This window comes from Chiloscyllium plagiosum, unplaced genomic scaffold, assembly GCF_037043375.1.
Source record: "Chiloscyllium plagiosum isolate Xiang-an unplaced genomic scaffold, Cpla_swu_hap1 HiC_scaffold_4, whole genome shotgun sequence".
In the NCBI taxonomy this organism is placed as follows: domain Eukaryota; kingdom Metazoa; phylum Chordata; class Chondrichthyes; order Orectolobiformes; family Hemiscylliidae; genus Chiloscyllium; species Chiloscyllium plagiosum.
This window is the reverse complement of record NW_028270142.1, coordinates 23441252-23455088: the sequence shown is the minus strand read 5'-3', so window position 1 is coordinate 23455088 and position 13837 is coordinate 23441252.

The window sequence follows — 13837 nt, the reverse complement described above, 5'->3', positions numbered from 1 at the left end:
CCAATTGGATAGAAAACTGGCTAACCGGTCGAAGGCAGAGAGTGGTGGTAGATGGTAAATACTCAGCCTGGAGCCCAGTTACAAGTGGAGTTCCGCAGGGATCAGTTCTGGGTCCTCTGCTGTTTGTAATTTTTATTAATGACTTAGATGAGGGAGTCGAAGGGTGGGTCAGTAAATTTGCAGATGATACGAAGATAGGTGGAGTTGTGGACAGTGAGGAGGGCTGTTGTCGGCTGCAGAGGGACTTAGATATGATGCAGAGCTGGGCTGAGGAGTGGCAGATGGAGTTCAACCCTGCCAAGTGTGAGGTTGTCCATTTTGGAAGAACAAATAAGAATGCGGAATACAGGGTTAATGGTAGGGTTCTTAGTCAGGTGGAGGAACAGAGGGATCTTGGGGTCTATGTACATAGATCTTTGAAGGTTGCCACTCAGGTGGATAGAGTTTGTAAGAAGGCCTATGGAGTATTATCGTTCATTAGCAGAGGGATTGAATTCAAGAGTCATGAAGTGATGTTGCAGCTGTACAGGACTTTGGTTAGGCCACAGTTGGAGTACTGTGTGCAGTTCTGGTCGCCTCACTATAGGAAAGATGTGGAAGCTTTGGAGAGGGTGCAGAGAAGATTTACCAGGATGTTGCCTGGAATGGAGAGGAAGTCGTACGAGGATAGGTTGAGAGTTCTCGGCCTTTTCTCGTTGGAACGGCGAAGGATGAGGGGTGACTTGATAGAGGTTTATAAGATGATCAGAGGAATAGATAGAGTAGACAGTCAGAAACTTTTTCCCCAGGTACAACAGAGTGTTACAAGGGGACATAAATTTAAGGTGAAGGGTGGAAGGTATAGGGGAGATGTCAGGGGTGGGTTCTTTACCCAGAGAGTGGTGGGGGCATGGAATGCGCTGCCCGTGGGAGTGGTGGAGTCGGAATCATTGGCGACCTTTAAGCGGCATTTGGATAGGTACATGGATGGGTACTTAATCTAGGTTAGAAGTTCGGCACAACATCGTGGGCCGAAGGGCCTGTTCTGTGCTGTATTGTTCTATGTTCTATGTTCTATGTTCTATTCAATGCATCATGCCTCATAACCTACCTAGCAGAACTCCAAAATACACAGGGCTTAAGCCTAACATTCTTATGTTGCATCTACTAATTATAACAAAAATATGCAGGCCTCACACACTCCCAGAAGCCTACAATTATGCTGCTGAGCCAGTTAATCACACTAACACTCAGTTATGGTATTGCGCTCTCTCTCTTGCAGGAGAATATGACTCTCAACAGGGCAGAAATTAACAAGTCAGTAGTTGATCAGAAACATGCAATGTTTCAGTGATTTCCAGGAGATGGATCAAGTGATTCATGGGAATTACTGTCAAAGAGCCAATGTCACAAGCCACCCCTTGGCCATTGAAAATGACAGTACGTTCACACTTTTGCACTCGCTCCTCATTTGGAACTGTGCTGTGACTTGCACCTGCAAATAGAGTGAATGTGGAATTTCTCATTCCTTCCTGGCCACCATATACTCACCCCCCACCCCCAAGCCCCATTCCAACTTTCCAATTCCACATTTTAGCTTTCAGATAGTCAGGACCTGTCATCTGGTCAGACGGCAGATTCAGTAGGTAGGGCAAGAACGACGTGAGATTTTTAAGGAGGAGTAATGTCAGTTGACCTTACACTTGGAGTCAATAACTCAAGCACTAGTCCTATGTATATCTTGTGAATAGTTTAGAGTAAGATCCAGTTGTGGTGAATCATCAAGTCTGAGTGGTCTCCGGTCAAGATAGACAAGCTAACTGATGGTGTCATCATTCCTCCCAAGTTTTAGCGTACTCCCCAGTTGCTCCTGAACCATATCAGGTAATCTGACCGGACAATGAAGGGAATCTAGGATCGGTCGGCCCAGTTTCAAAGAGTAAGGCCTCATTCTTGCCTCAATTTTCCTTGGGTCCTGAAGCCAGTTCAATCTGACCACATGGGTCTGTACACCAACAGTGGGTTTAAGCAGAACATAAAAACATAAGAACCAGGAGCAGGAGTAGGCCATCTGGCGCTTCGAGCCTGTTCCGCCACTCAATAAGATCATGGCTGATCTTTTCATGGCTTCAGCTCCAATTGCCCACCCTCTCACTGTAACCCTTAATTTCTTTATGGATAAAAAACAAACTATCTTAGCTTTAAAAAAATTTACTGAAGTAATGTTAACTACTGTACTGGACAGGGAATTCCATAGATTCACAATCCTCTGAGTGAAGACGTTCCTTCTCACTTCAGTCCTAAATCTGCTCGCCCTAACCTTGAGGCTATGCCCTCTTGTCCTAGTTTCACCCACCAGTGGAAATATCCTCTCTACGTCTATCTTATCAATTCCCTTCATAATATTATATGTTTCTCTAAGATTCCCGCCTCATTCTTCTCAATTCCAATAAATATAATCCCAGTCTACTCAGTCTCTCCTCATACGCCAAACTCTCAACTCCGGAATCAACCCAGTGAACCTCTTCTGCACCCCTTCCAGTGCCAGTACATCCTTTCTCATGTAATGAGAACAAAACTGCAAGCAGGTGGGGCCTCATCAGCACCATACACAGCTGCAACATAGCCTCCCTGCTTTTAAACTTAATCCCACGTGTAGTGAAGGACAAAATTCCATTTGCCTTCCTAATTACCTGTTGTACCTGCAGACCAACCTTCTACAATTCATGCACAAGGACACCCAGGTCCCCCTGCATAGCAGCATGCTACAACTTTTTTTACCATTTAAGTAATAGTGAGTTTTACTGCTACTCCTACCAAAATGGATGATCATTTCTATCCAGATGCCTTACTTTTTCTTCCTTGATAACAGACTCAAGCATTTTCCCCACTACAGAAATTAAGCTAACCAAACTATAATTCCCCACCTTTGTCAGCTATCCCTTTTAAACAATAAGGTCACATTTGCTGTTTTCCAATCTGCTAGAACTGCCCCAGTGAAGAAGTTAGAAAGCCACAAAGGGATCAGTTCCATGTTTTACTTCTCTTTCAAGACATACTGGGGACTCAAGGGTTACATTTTCCACTACCAAAAAGACTCACTGTAGTATCACTTGCATGCCTGTCCTCTTACAGAATAGACAGAATATTTCAGTAGGGAGGAGGCTGACTGAATCTTAGAGAAGGAATCCATTGGAGCCACACATATGGATTCCTCTGCAGCCTCAGGCAAAGGTATTTGTCCTCCCCAGATAGTCTTGACCACAACCTTGTTAAACTGTCTCCTGATTCCATTATCTTGCTTCCCCTCTGTATTAGCATAGGTGTGTGAATCCCCCATTGAGAAAAGGCAAAACCCTTCTGTTTTAATCTCTTCCCATCAATACATGATCATGAAGAATACGATAATCAATGTCCTCTTGTCCTGGTTTTACCCACTAGTGGAAATATCCATTCACTTGTTATAATTATAAATGCCATCTTAAACAATGTAACAACAATCAACTATGTGACTTATAGGCCTTTTGTATTATTCCTATAAAAAGTACTGCCTTTTGTGTGTAGAGCAGAGATTCATGGAGAAGTGTCACCACAAGTAGACGTACAATTACTTTTGGGGACATTGAGAATCTCTCATCCGCTGTCCGATAATAAGGCATCTATCGTTGTACTGAAACTTGTGTCATCCGGATTTGTGGAGCAAAATATACATCAACGTCAGAGTCCAGTGAATTTTGGAAAATTACCACAAGTGCACTTGGTATTTCTCCCGCCATCTATTTTCATACCCTGGGATGCATTCCATCAGGGCCAGAAGACTTGTCTATCCTTAGCTGTATTATCTTGCCCAACACTCCCTTTTCCATGATAATGATTGTTTCCAGGTCCTCACCTACCCTCATCTCTTTGTCAATTACTGGCATGTTATTTGAATCCTCCACTATGAAGCCCGACACGCAATACCTATTCATGCCTTGGCCATTTCATCTTATCCTTTGACTAAATCCCCCTCTCATCCTCTCAAGGACTAATGTTTACTTATGCTACTTTTTCTTGTTTTATATATTTATGGAATCTTTTTGCTATCCATCTTTATGTTCTGTGTTAGGTTTTTTTTTCTCATGTTCTAGCTTACTTTTCTTTATAGCTCTATTTGTGGCTTTCTGTTGACCTTTAAAGTTTTCCTAATCTTCTAGTTTCCTGCAGTTCTTGGCCACTTCTCTTTCAATTTGTTAGCCTCCCTTATTTCCTTAGACACTCATGGCAGATTACCCCTTTTCTTACAGTCCTTCCTTTTCACTGGAATATACTTTTGCTGAGCACTTTGAAATATTGGTTTGAAAGTCCTCCACTGCTCGTCAACTGTCCCACCATAAACTCTTTGTTTCCAGTCTACTTAGCCAACTCCTCCCTCATCCTATTGTAGTCTCCCTTGTTTAAGCACAGGACCCTCTTCACACTCTCCATTTGTATTCTAAATTCAACCATACTGTGATCGCTCCTTCCAAAAGGATTCCTAACTATGAAGTCATTAATTATTCCTGTCTCATTACACAGGACCAGATCTAGGATAGCTTGTTCCCTTGTTGGTTCCATTACAGTTGAAACTTTATTGCTGGAACAGCACAGCAGGTCAGGCAGCATCCAGGGAACAGGAGATTCGACGTTTCGGGCACAGGCCCTTCTTCAGGAATGCTGAAGAAGGGCCTGTGCCCGAAACGTCGAATCTCCTGTTCCTTGGATGCTGCCTGACCTGCTGTGCTGTTCCAGCAATAAAGTTTCAACTTTGATCTCCAGCATCTGCAGACCTCACTTTCTCCTCGATGGTTCCATTACATAATGTTCAAGAAAACTATTGTAGATACACTCAACGAACTCCTCCTTAAGGTTACCCTGACCAAGCTGGTTTGACCTTGCTCTGCAGGCTACTGCTCCCTCTGATAATCACCATTCTAAAGCCCTCATTCTTCCTGATGGACATGGCAAAACACTCTGGGCTACACACAAACAAGATAGGGGAGGTGCTGCAGAGCTGCTTGTCTTCATATTGATCAGGAACCTTTCTGATTCCCACCCAAGGACTCAGATTGCACTACTGATGATTCTGAACAGCACTCAGATCCAATTGTGGATTCCCATCCCAAAACCTAATTTTGAGAGTGCAGTCATTCTGTACACGTGCAATATCCAGTCAAAGGTTTTCTCCTGGTCTGGGATGATCAGACAGATGTCCACCTTCCTGTATCCCTGAGTAGAGTGAAGTCCTCAGCAGTTTTCCTACTCGGTATAGCACAGGTCTAGCATTTTATTCAAATGAAGAGCTGCATATATATTCTCAAAAGCAATAGCCACAAAAAAGATAGACATCAAATTGCTTGTCTTTACATTACTTATGGTTCTATTGACTGCAAATGTAAACATCCAATTCTCTCCTACTACATTCTAATCTCATTTCAAATTTACATACAAGTAATACGACTGTCAATCAGCATGTCACAAATAATACTGAGTGTTAGTATGGGTTTCTTCCTTGCATCTGTTTGTATTGAAGTTCTTGCATTGTGGCTTTACAGTGGTACAGTTAAGGGATAGGATAATTGTTTGTCAGAGTTTTTGACTGGGTTTTGATCCCTTATGGTTCAAAGACAAATTTCATTACATCCTCCCAAATTTTAAATGCCAGCCTTTGGAAAAAGTAATAGTTCATTGGTGGCTGTTTCATGTATTAAATACTGTGATTTGCACAACTGTTGCCATGGGTTAATTTTATCCATTAGCACCTCTGACATTGAAAACTGTAATGAACTATTAGGCAGTCATGGGCATAACTATTAAATTCTTGGTCAGATTACTATGATTTATTCTTTAATAAATGAGACTAAAGGGAAGTCAACAAATTCAAAACAAATGCAGAATCTGATGTCAAAAATAAATTCTTTGAAACAGGATAATCCCATAAATTGACCTCACAAAGTCTCAAGACCAAAGATTATAAATATATGATTTAATCGACCATAAACCATTTAACATTTAGTTAACAGGATATTAATCATTCAAAGTGTCCGACCATGCACAGTTCTGCTTTTGTTAAAACTTAATATATGTAACAGATTTAAAGGCGTTATTGGGAATTGACACCAACAGTTTTACTTGGGTTTAACAGCTCATAGCTTCTTTCTAACAATCCTTCCCATTTCTCTTTTTATTTACTTTAATAAAGACTTTCAACCTTTTCTAAATGTTTGTTTTATTACAACCTCATTTATTGATGAATGTTGGTTAACACTAAGAGCAAATTTTGAAGCATCAATATTTTAGTTGAAATATATTTTCAGAAAAAAATTGGTTTGTGTCATCATATTCATGAAGTATTGAGTGCTTCAGATTTTTTTTATGGAAGCAGTAAATCCCAGATTTTCTCAGCAGGAGCTTCCGTGGTCATTTAAAAATGTCAAATGCATCCTGGCTGCAGTTAGGGGACTTCAGAAATCCTAAAGATGGTTAGAGGTAGTGGAAAGGAAGTGACATAGGATGTGCCTCTCACATGGGAGAAATGTTATCTCAACAGGACAATTTGAAATCAACCTTGAGTCCAAATGGGCCTCACCTTTGATGCTGCAAGGGCTTTAACCCATATTGTAGGGTACACAAACTTCTGAAGTGGATATAAATGCTCTTGAAGAGTAGATAAGGACTGTCTAACTGGAATGATGCCAAATTATTTGAACCAGTCTTTTAAAAATTAAAAATAACATTGACTGCCTGCATCACTGAGCATTGAAAAAAAAAACATTCTAGGAGTTACAATAACTGTTTGTTGACAGTTTTGCAAGGTTTATTAGACCATTATGAATGCTTGGCTCCTTTCCACAAACTATAATTAACTCAGCAAGGACATCATGGATTCATTGTTTGCTACACCAGACACTTCACAGGCTATGGACACTGAATTATACTCCAGAACTAACAAGGCACTTGCATCTACCTGACAATGTATAAAATTGCCCACACATATCATGTACACAAAAGTCGGATCAATCCACTCTGAAACATTATGATGTTAGAACCCTGGCTGAATTTTAAGATTTGAAATCATTTTTAGTTTGCAGCTGTGAAAGGAGTGCTAAGGGTAACCTTTGGAGTGTGAGCAACAGTTTATTTTTAAAAATAAAGAGCAGAATAAAGGAACTGTTGTTTACTTATGAGGCCATAACTGGAAATCAATTGCATGATAATTCTTGTTCAAAGAATTCTCTATAGACATTTTGGTTTGGGAGAGGCCTTATACTTAAATAGATGGGAAAGATGGCGGGGAGAGGACTCTACATGGGTTTTTGCTGGTTATTCAGAAGGTCATGTATGTTTATGTGCGTGTTTGTTTGTTTCACTGAAAGCCCATCATCTCAGCCTCAGGACGGAGCTGCAGCACCAGTGCAGGGGGACGTGGTGATATCATTGTGGGTGGCACGGTGGCACAGTGGTTAGCACTGCTGCCTCACAGCGCCAGAGACCCGGGTTCAATTCCCGCCTCAGGCGACTGACTGTGTGGAGTTTGCACGTTCTCCCCGTGTCTGTGTGGGTTTCCTCCGGGTGCTCCAGTTTCCTCCCACAGTCCAAAGATGTGCAGGGAAGGTGAATTGGCCATGCTAAATTGCCCGTAGTGTTAGGTAAGGGGTAAATGTAGGGGTATGGGTGGGTTGCGCTTCGGCGGGTCGGTGTGGACTTGTTGGGCCGAAGGGCCTGTTTCCACACTGTAAGTAATGTAATCTAATGTAATGTAATGTAATGTAATGTAATCTAATATAATCTAATCTAATCTAATCTAATGTAATCATTGTAATGTCACTAGATTAATAATCCAGAATCCCAGGGTAATGACCTGGGAACATGGGTTCGTGGATCGTGCCTGCAAAAGCTCCAGTACAGAGTTTTCATTGCTTCCTGGTTTCATTATCAACTTATTGAAAGCTGAGAGAATAGAGCCTTGGTTCTAAGAAGTAGACTCTCCTTGGAGCCTACTGGAAGCTATCTGTATGCATCAGAAAAAAGATACGTCTCATATGGTAATGAGATTATGGATTAAGGAATCAGGTGGAGGCATGGTGGCTCAGTGGTTAGCACTGCTGCCTCACAGTGCCAGAGACCCGAATTTGATTCCATCCTCAGGTGATTGTCTGTGTGGAGTTTGCATATTAAACCTATGTTTGCGTGGGTATCCACCGAGTGCTCTGGTTTCCTCCTACAGTCCAAAGATCTGCAGTTTAATTGGATTGGCTATGCTAAATTGCCAATAGTGTGCAGGCATGTGTAGGTTAAGTGTGTTAACCATGAGAAGTGGGGGAATGGGTTTGGGTGGGATGATCGTTTGGAGGGTTGGTAAGGACTTGTTGGGCCAAATAGCCTGTTTCCACACTGTGTGGGGTATCTATAAAAAAAGAAAGATTAATTGAACTAGCTAGTTACATCTCGTATATTTGTTTTTCGATTGATTTTTCCTCCATCTGTCTGTCTTTGTGATACCAGGGGTCCAGAAATAAAGAAGATTATATTTTAATCATAGACATTAATTAGGTAACCTTGTAGTTTAACTTAGCTCTGTTAAAGCTACTGTACTATTCATGAATTGTTAAATATTTTATTTCAGGTAGAAATATGGTGTCTGTTATTGGTTATGCACAAAGACTAGTGCTAGTTATTCAAAACGCCTGGTTAGAAATCTTGTATGTTTTGTGTGTGTGTGCACGGCCCAGCCTCAGGACAATCCTGCAGCATCAGTGCAGGGGAATGTGGTGATATTATTGTAATGTCACTAGATTAATAATCCAGAATTCCATGGTAATGACCTGGGAACATGGGTTCGAATGGCATTATGGCAAATGAGGATTTCAGTAAAAGTCTGGAACGAAAACGTTTCCTTATGTCAACAACCACCAATTGGTATAAAAATGGCTAATGTCATCTGATCCACTCATGTCCTCTGAAAAGTTGCACCTGCCACCCTTTCCTAGTCTGGCCTGCATATGACCTCAGATCTCCAGTGGTTGACTCTAACTGTCCTACGTCACAACACACTGAACTAGTGGCCTGGTAGTCAAACATTGGTATGGAGTCATTAAAAATGTGAATATTTTGATTACAATGAAATGGCCCAATTTTACAAAACTGTCCAATTTGCATTAAAAGAACATTCACATGCATTTTATATTTTCTTTAAGAAAATACTATTTATTGTAATCAAACTGTATTTATCCAATGGCATGAGAAAGAACATGAATTGTTAACTTATGATGAAGGATGACTGATTGATTGTGTGCATTATTGGGTAGAGTCATAGAGTAACAGAGATGTACAGTATGGAACAGATTCCTCAGTCCACCTTATCCATGCCAACCAGATAATCAAAATTAATCTAGTCCCATTTGCCAGCAGTTGACCCATTACCAGATAAACCCTTCATAGTCATATACTCATCTAGATGCCTTTTAAATGTTGTAATTGTTCCAACCTCTACCACTTCCTCTGGTAACTCATTCCGTACACACATGAAAAAGTTGCTGTTAGATCCCTTTTAAATCCTTCCCCTCTCACCTCAGACCTGTGCCTTCTGGTTCTGGAGTCCCTCAACTGCAGGGAAAAGACTTTGACTATTCATGCTATCATGCTATCATGCCCCTCATGATTTAATAAACCTCTGCAAGATGACCCCTCAACTTCCAATGCTCCAGGGAAAATAGCCTCAGCCGATTCAGCCTCTCCCGAAAGCTCAAACCCTCCAACTTTGGCCACATCCTTGTAAATCTTTTTTGAACTCTTTCAATATTAATAGCATTTTTTCTATAGCAGGGAGACTAGAATTTAATGCAGTATTCCAAAAGAGTCCTGAATAACGTCCTGTACAGACACAATATGATTGCCCAACTCCTACATTGAATGTACTGAGCAATAAAGATAAGTGTACCAAATGTCTTCTTCACTACCTGGTCTACTTGTGATTCCACTTCCAAGGAGCTATGAACCACCTGCACTCCAAAGTATCTTAATTAGGCAACACTCCCCAGGACCTTACGGGGTCCCCAGGAGCCTGTATAAGTCCTGTCCTGATCTGCCCTACCACAACATAACATCTCTCATTTATCCAGATTCAACTCCATTAAGAAAGTCTAAATTTTTATTTTGTTTTGTATAAACCTAATTTAGCTTGTAGTTTGCAGTTGACATTAAACAGAAAGCCCCTCTTTAAATCCAACAGCCAATGAATTTAAAAAATGCGGGGCGTTTTTTTTCCAAAGGTTCTAGTAAAACAACAGTTTAATTAAGAACCATATGAAACAGATGCTTATTAAGAGGCTCAGGTAAGTTTTGTGTTAAGACCATGCATAAGTAGCCAGAGGAGCACAACCTAACACTTGACTGTGACTTACAATAGAGGGTTGGAGTCAGAAGCTTCAGTGAGTGAATGCTGAAAGGGAAAGAGATTTGACTCGATGCATTTTCTCAAATGTTTTCTGCCTTTATAAGTTGATTCTTTCTCCACTACAGCAGAAGCTGGCTAATTATCTGGTGAGTGCTTAAGGTTTATTCCATTCTGAAGGCTCAAAATAGCATATTCAGAGGTGGCAGGAGAGAATTAAATGCATTATTTCAGAACCCTACCTTCAGTGATATCAGCATCACAAACCTGAGCATTACAGGAGTACAGGAAGAGCAGCTGATTAGTGAAGAGAATTAGTAAATGTTTCTCATCTTTAAAGAATGGTAAGATCTTAAGTTTATACTTAGATCTGTCTTTTTTTCTCTTGATTAGCAAGGTTAGATCTCATGGAATACAGGGAGAACTAGCCATTTAGATACAAAACTGGCTCAAAGGTAGAAGACAGAGGGTGATGGTGGAGGTTGTTTTACAGACTGGAGGCCTGTGACCAGTGGAGTACCACAAGGGTCGGTGCTGGGTCCTCTACTTTTTGTCATTTGCATAAATGATTTGGATGCGAGCATAAGAGGTACAGTTAGTAAGTTTGCAGATGACACCAAAATTGGAGGTGCAGTGGACAGCGAAAAGGGTTATCTCAGATTACAACAGGATCTTGACCAGATGGGCCAATGAGTTGAGAAGTGATAGATGGAGTTTAATTCAGATAAATGAGGGGTGCTGCATTTTGGGAAAGCAAATCTTAGCAGGACTTGTATACTTAATGGTAAAGTCCTCGGGAGTGTTGCTGAACAAAGAGACCTTGGGGTGCAGGTTCATAGCTCCTTGAAAGTGGAGTCGCAGGTAGATAGGATAGTGAAGAAGGCGTTTGGTATGCTTTCCTTTATTGGTTAGAGTATTGGTACAGGAGTTGGGAGGTCATGTTGCGGCTGTACAGGATATTAATCAGGCCACTTTTGGAATATTGCGTGTAGTTCTGGTCTCCTTCCTGTCGGAAAGATGTTGTGAAACGTGAAAGGGTTCAGAAAAGATGTACAAGGATTTGCCAGGGTTGGAGGATTTGAGTTATAGGGAGAGGCTGAACAGGCTGGGGCTGTTTTCCCTGGAGTGTCGGAGTTTGAGGGGTGACCTTATAGAGGTTTACAAAATTATGAGGGGCATGGATAGAGTAAATAGGCAAAGTCTTTTCCCTGGGGTCAGGGAGTCCAGAACTAGAGGGCATAGGTTTAGGGTCAGAGGGGAAAGATATAAAAGAGACCTAAAGGGCAACTTTTTCACACAGAGGGTAGTACGTGTATGGAATAAGCTGCCAGAGGAAGTGGTGGAGTTTGGTACAATTGCAACATTTAAGAGGTATTTGGATGGGTATATGAATAGGAAGGGTTTGGAGGGATTTGGGCCAGGTGCTGGCAGGTGGGACTAGATTGGGTTGGGATATCTGGTCAGCATGTACGAGTTGGACCAAAGGGTCTGTTTCCATGCTGTACATCTCTGTGACTCTATGACTCTAAGTATAAGGTAGATACTAGTGAAAAATAATTACTTCTAACTGTAAAGAGCAGAGTATCTTTCAAGTGTAAAGGGTGAACATTTCAGTTTAGTTAATTAACAACTTAAATTTATAAAGAGGTATAGTAGCTCAGTTGTTTTCACTGGTTCCTCACAGCACCAGGGACCTCGGTTTAATTCTGTGTGAAGTTTGCACATTCTCCTCATGTCTGTATGGATTTCCTCTGAGTGCTCCAGTTTCCGCCCACAGTCCAAAATTGTGCAGGTTAGATGGTTTGGCCAATCAAAATTGCCTATAGTACCTAGGGATATGTCAGCTAAATGGGTTAGCCATGGGAAATGCAGAGTTACAGGGGCAGAGTAGGTTGGGTCTGGCTGGAATACTCTTTGGATTGTTGTTGTGGACTCGATGGGCCAAATGGCCTGTTTCCAACCTGTGGGGATTCTATGATAAATGAAGTCCAATTGTGATAGGTGATGAGCTTCTGCTGCAGCAGGCTGGAACTATTGGATGCCAAGTTAATCCAGAGTGTACGTGTCTGTAGTAAGTGTTTGCAGCTTGAAGAACTTTGGATCAGAGTTGAGGAGCTGGAGTCCAAGTTGCTATCATTTTGCCACATCAGGGAGAGGTGTGTTCCCCAGGTAGTTTGCTCAGGAGGCTGTTACACCCCTCAGATTTGGTAATTCAGGAACAGGTAAGTGTCACTACAGGCGAGGCTAAAATGAGGAGGATGGAGGTATCTATCAAGGACTCTTGTCCTCTACAACTGTCCATAAGTTAAGGTTTGATGCAATTTGTGTGGACACAAGGGCGGACAGTAAGGAGAATGTGTGAACAGAACATAGCACTGTGGTAACAGGAGAAGGAATTAAGAGTGTAATAATTTAGATTACTTACAGTGTGGAAACAGGCCCTTCGGCCCAACAATTCCACACTGACCCACCGAAGCGCAACCCACCCCCCTACATTTACTCCTTCGCATGACACTACGGGCAATTTAACATGGCCAATTCACTTAACCTGCACATTTTTGGACTGTGGGAGGAAACCAGAGCAAACCCATGCAGACACGGGGAGAATGTGCAAACTCCACACAGACAGTCGCCTGAGGCTGGAATCAAACCTGGGACCTTAGTGCTGTGAGGCAGCAGTGCTAACCACTGAGCCACCGTGCCGTGGAACATGCAGTGGAATTAGAGATGGGGTGGGGGAGGGTTGAATACCATTCACTGCAGTCATGTATGGGAATCCCAAAGACTGTGTTATATGTCTGCTGTCAGAGTTAAGAATGTTTCCTCACGGTTGGAGTGGAATTTAGAACATGATAGGAAAGATACAGTTTTTATTCTCCATGTTAATCCAGGAACAGGACTAGAAAGGAGATTCTGCTCAAAAATCAATTGAATAATTAGAAGCCTTTAAAAAAACGAGAAGCATCATGGTCTAATGGCACTAGTGAAAGGGAACGGCTCTAGTCAGATGAGTTTCACTTGAACATTACTGAGGTAAATGATCTGGTGAATTGAATTAGGGTGGCAGAGAATACCTTAAACTCAATAAACTCTGGAGAGAGTGTATGTAGGCTTACAAAGGAAAATGAATATTAAAGCACTGCAGGGCAACTTTTGAGGTCCTAACATCCAAACTGGGACCAGAAGGAATACAATGTACAAGCAGAAAAAAAACAGCAAATAGAAATTGCATCAAAGGAGGAAAAAGGTAAATTGACATACCGAAATTTGATCGTATATTCAAAATAAAATATGAGTGGCGTAAATTAGATTAATGTGTTTGAGCTTACAGCGACTATGGAAAAGTGAATACAAGGAGAGATCAAAGCTAAGAATTAGATGTTTAGAGATATGCAAATTTTTAAAAGAGCAGATAGGAAGAGAAAGGAGGCAGAGTAGCTTTGTTAG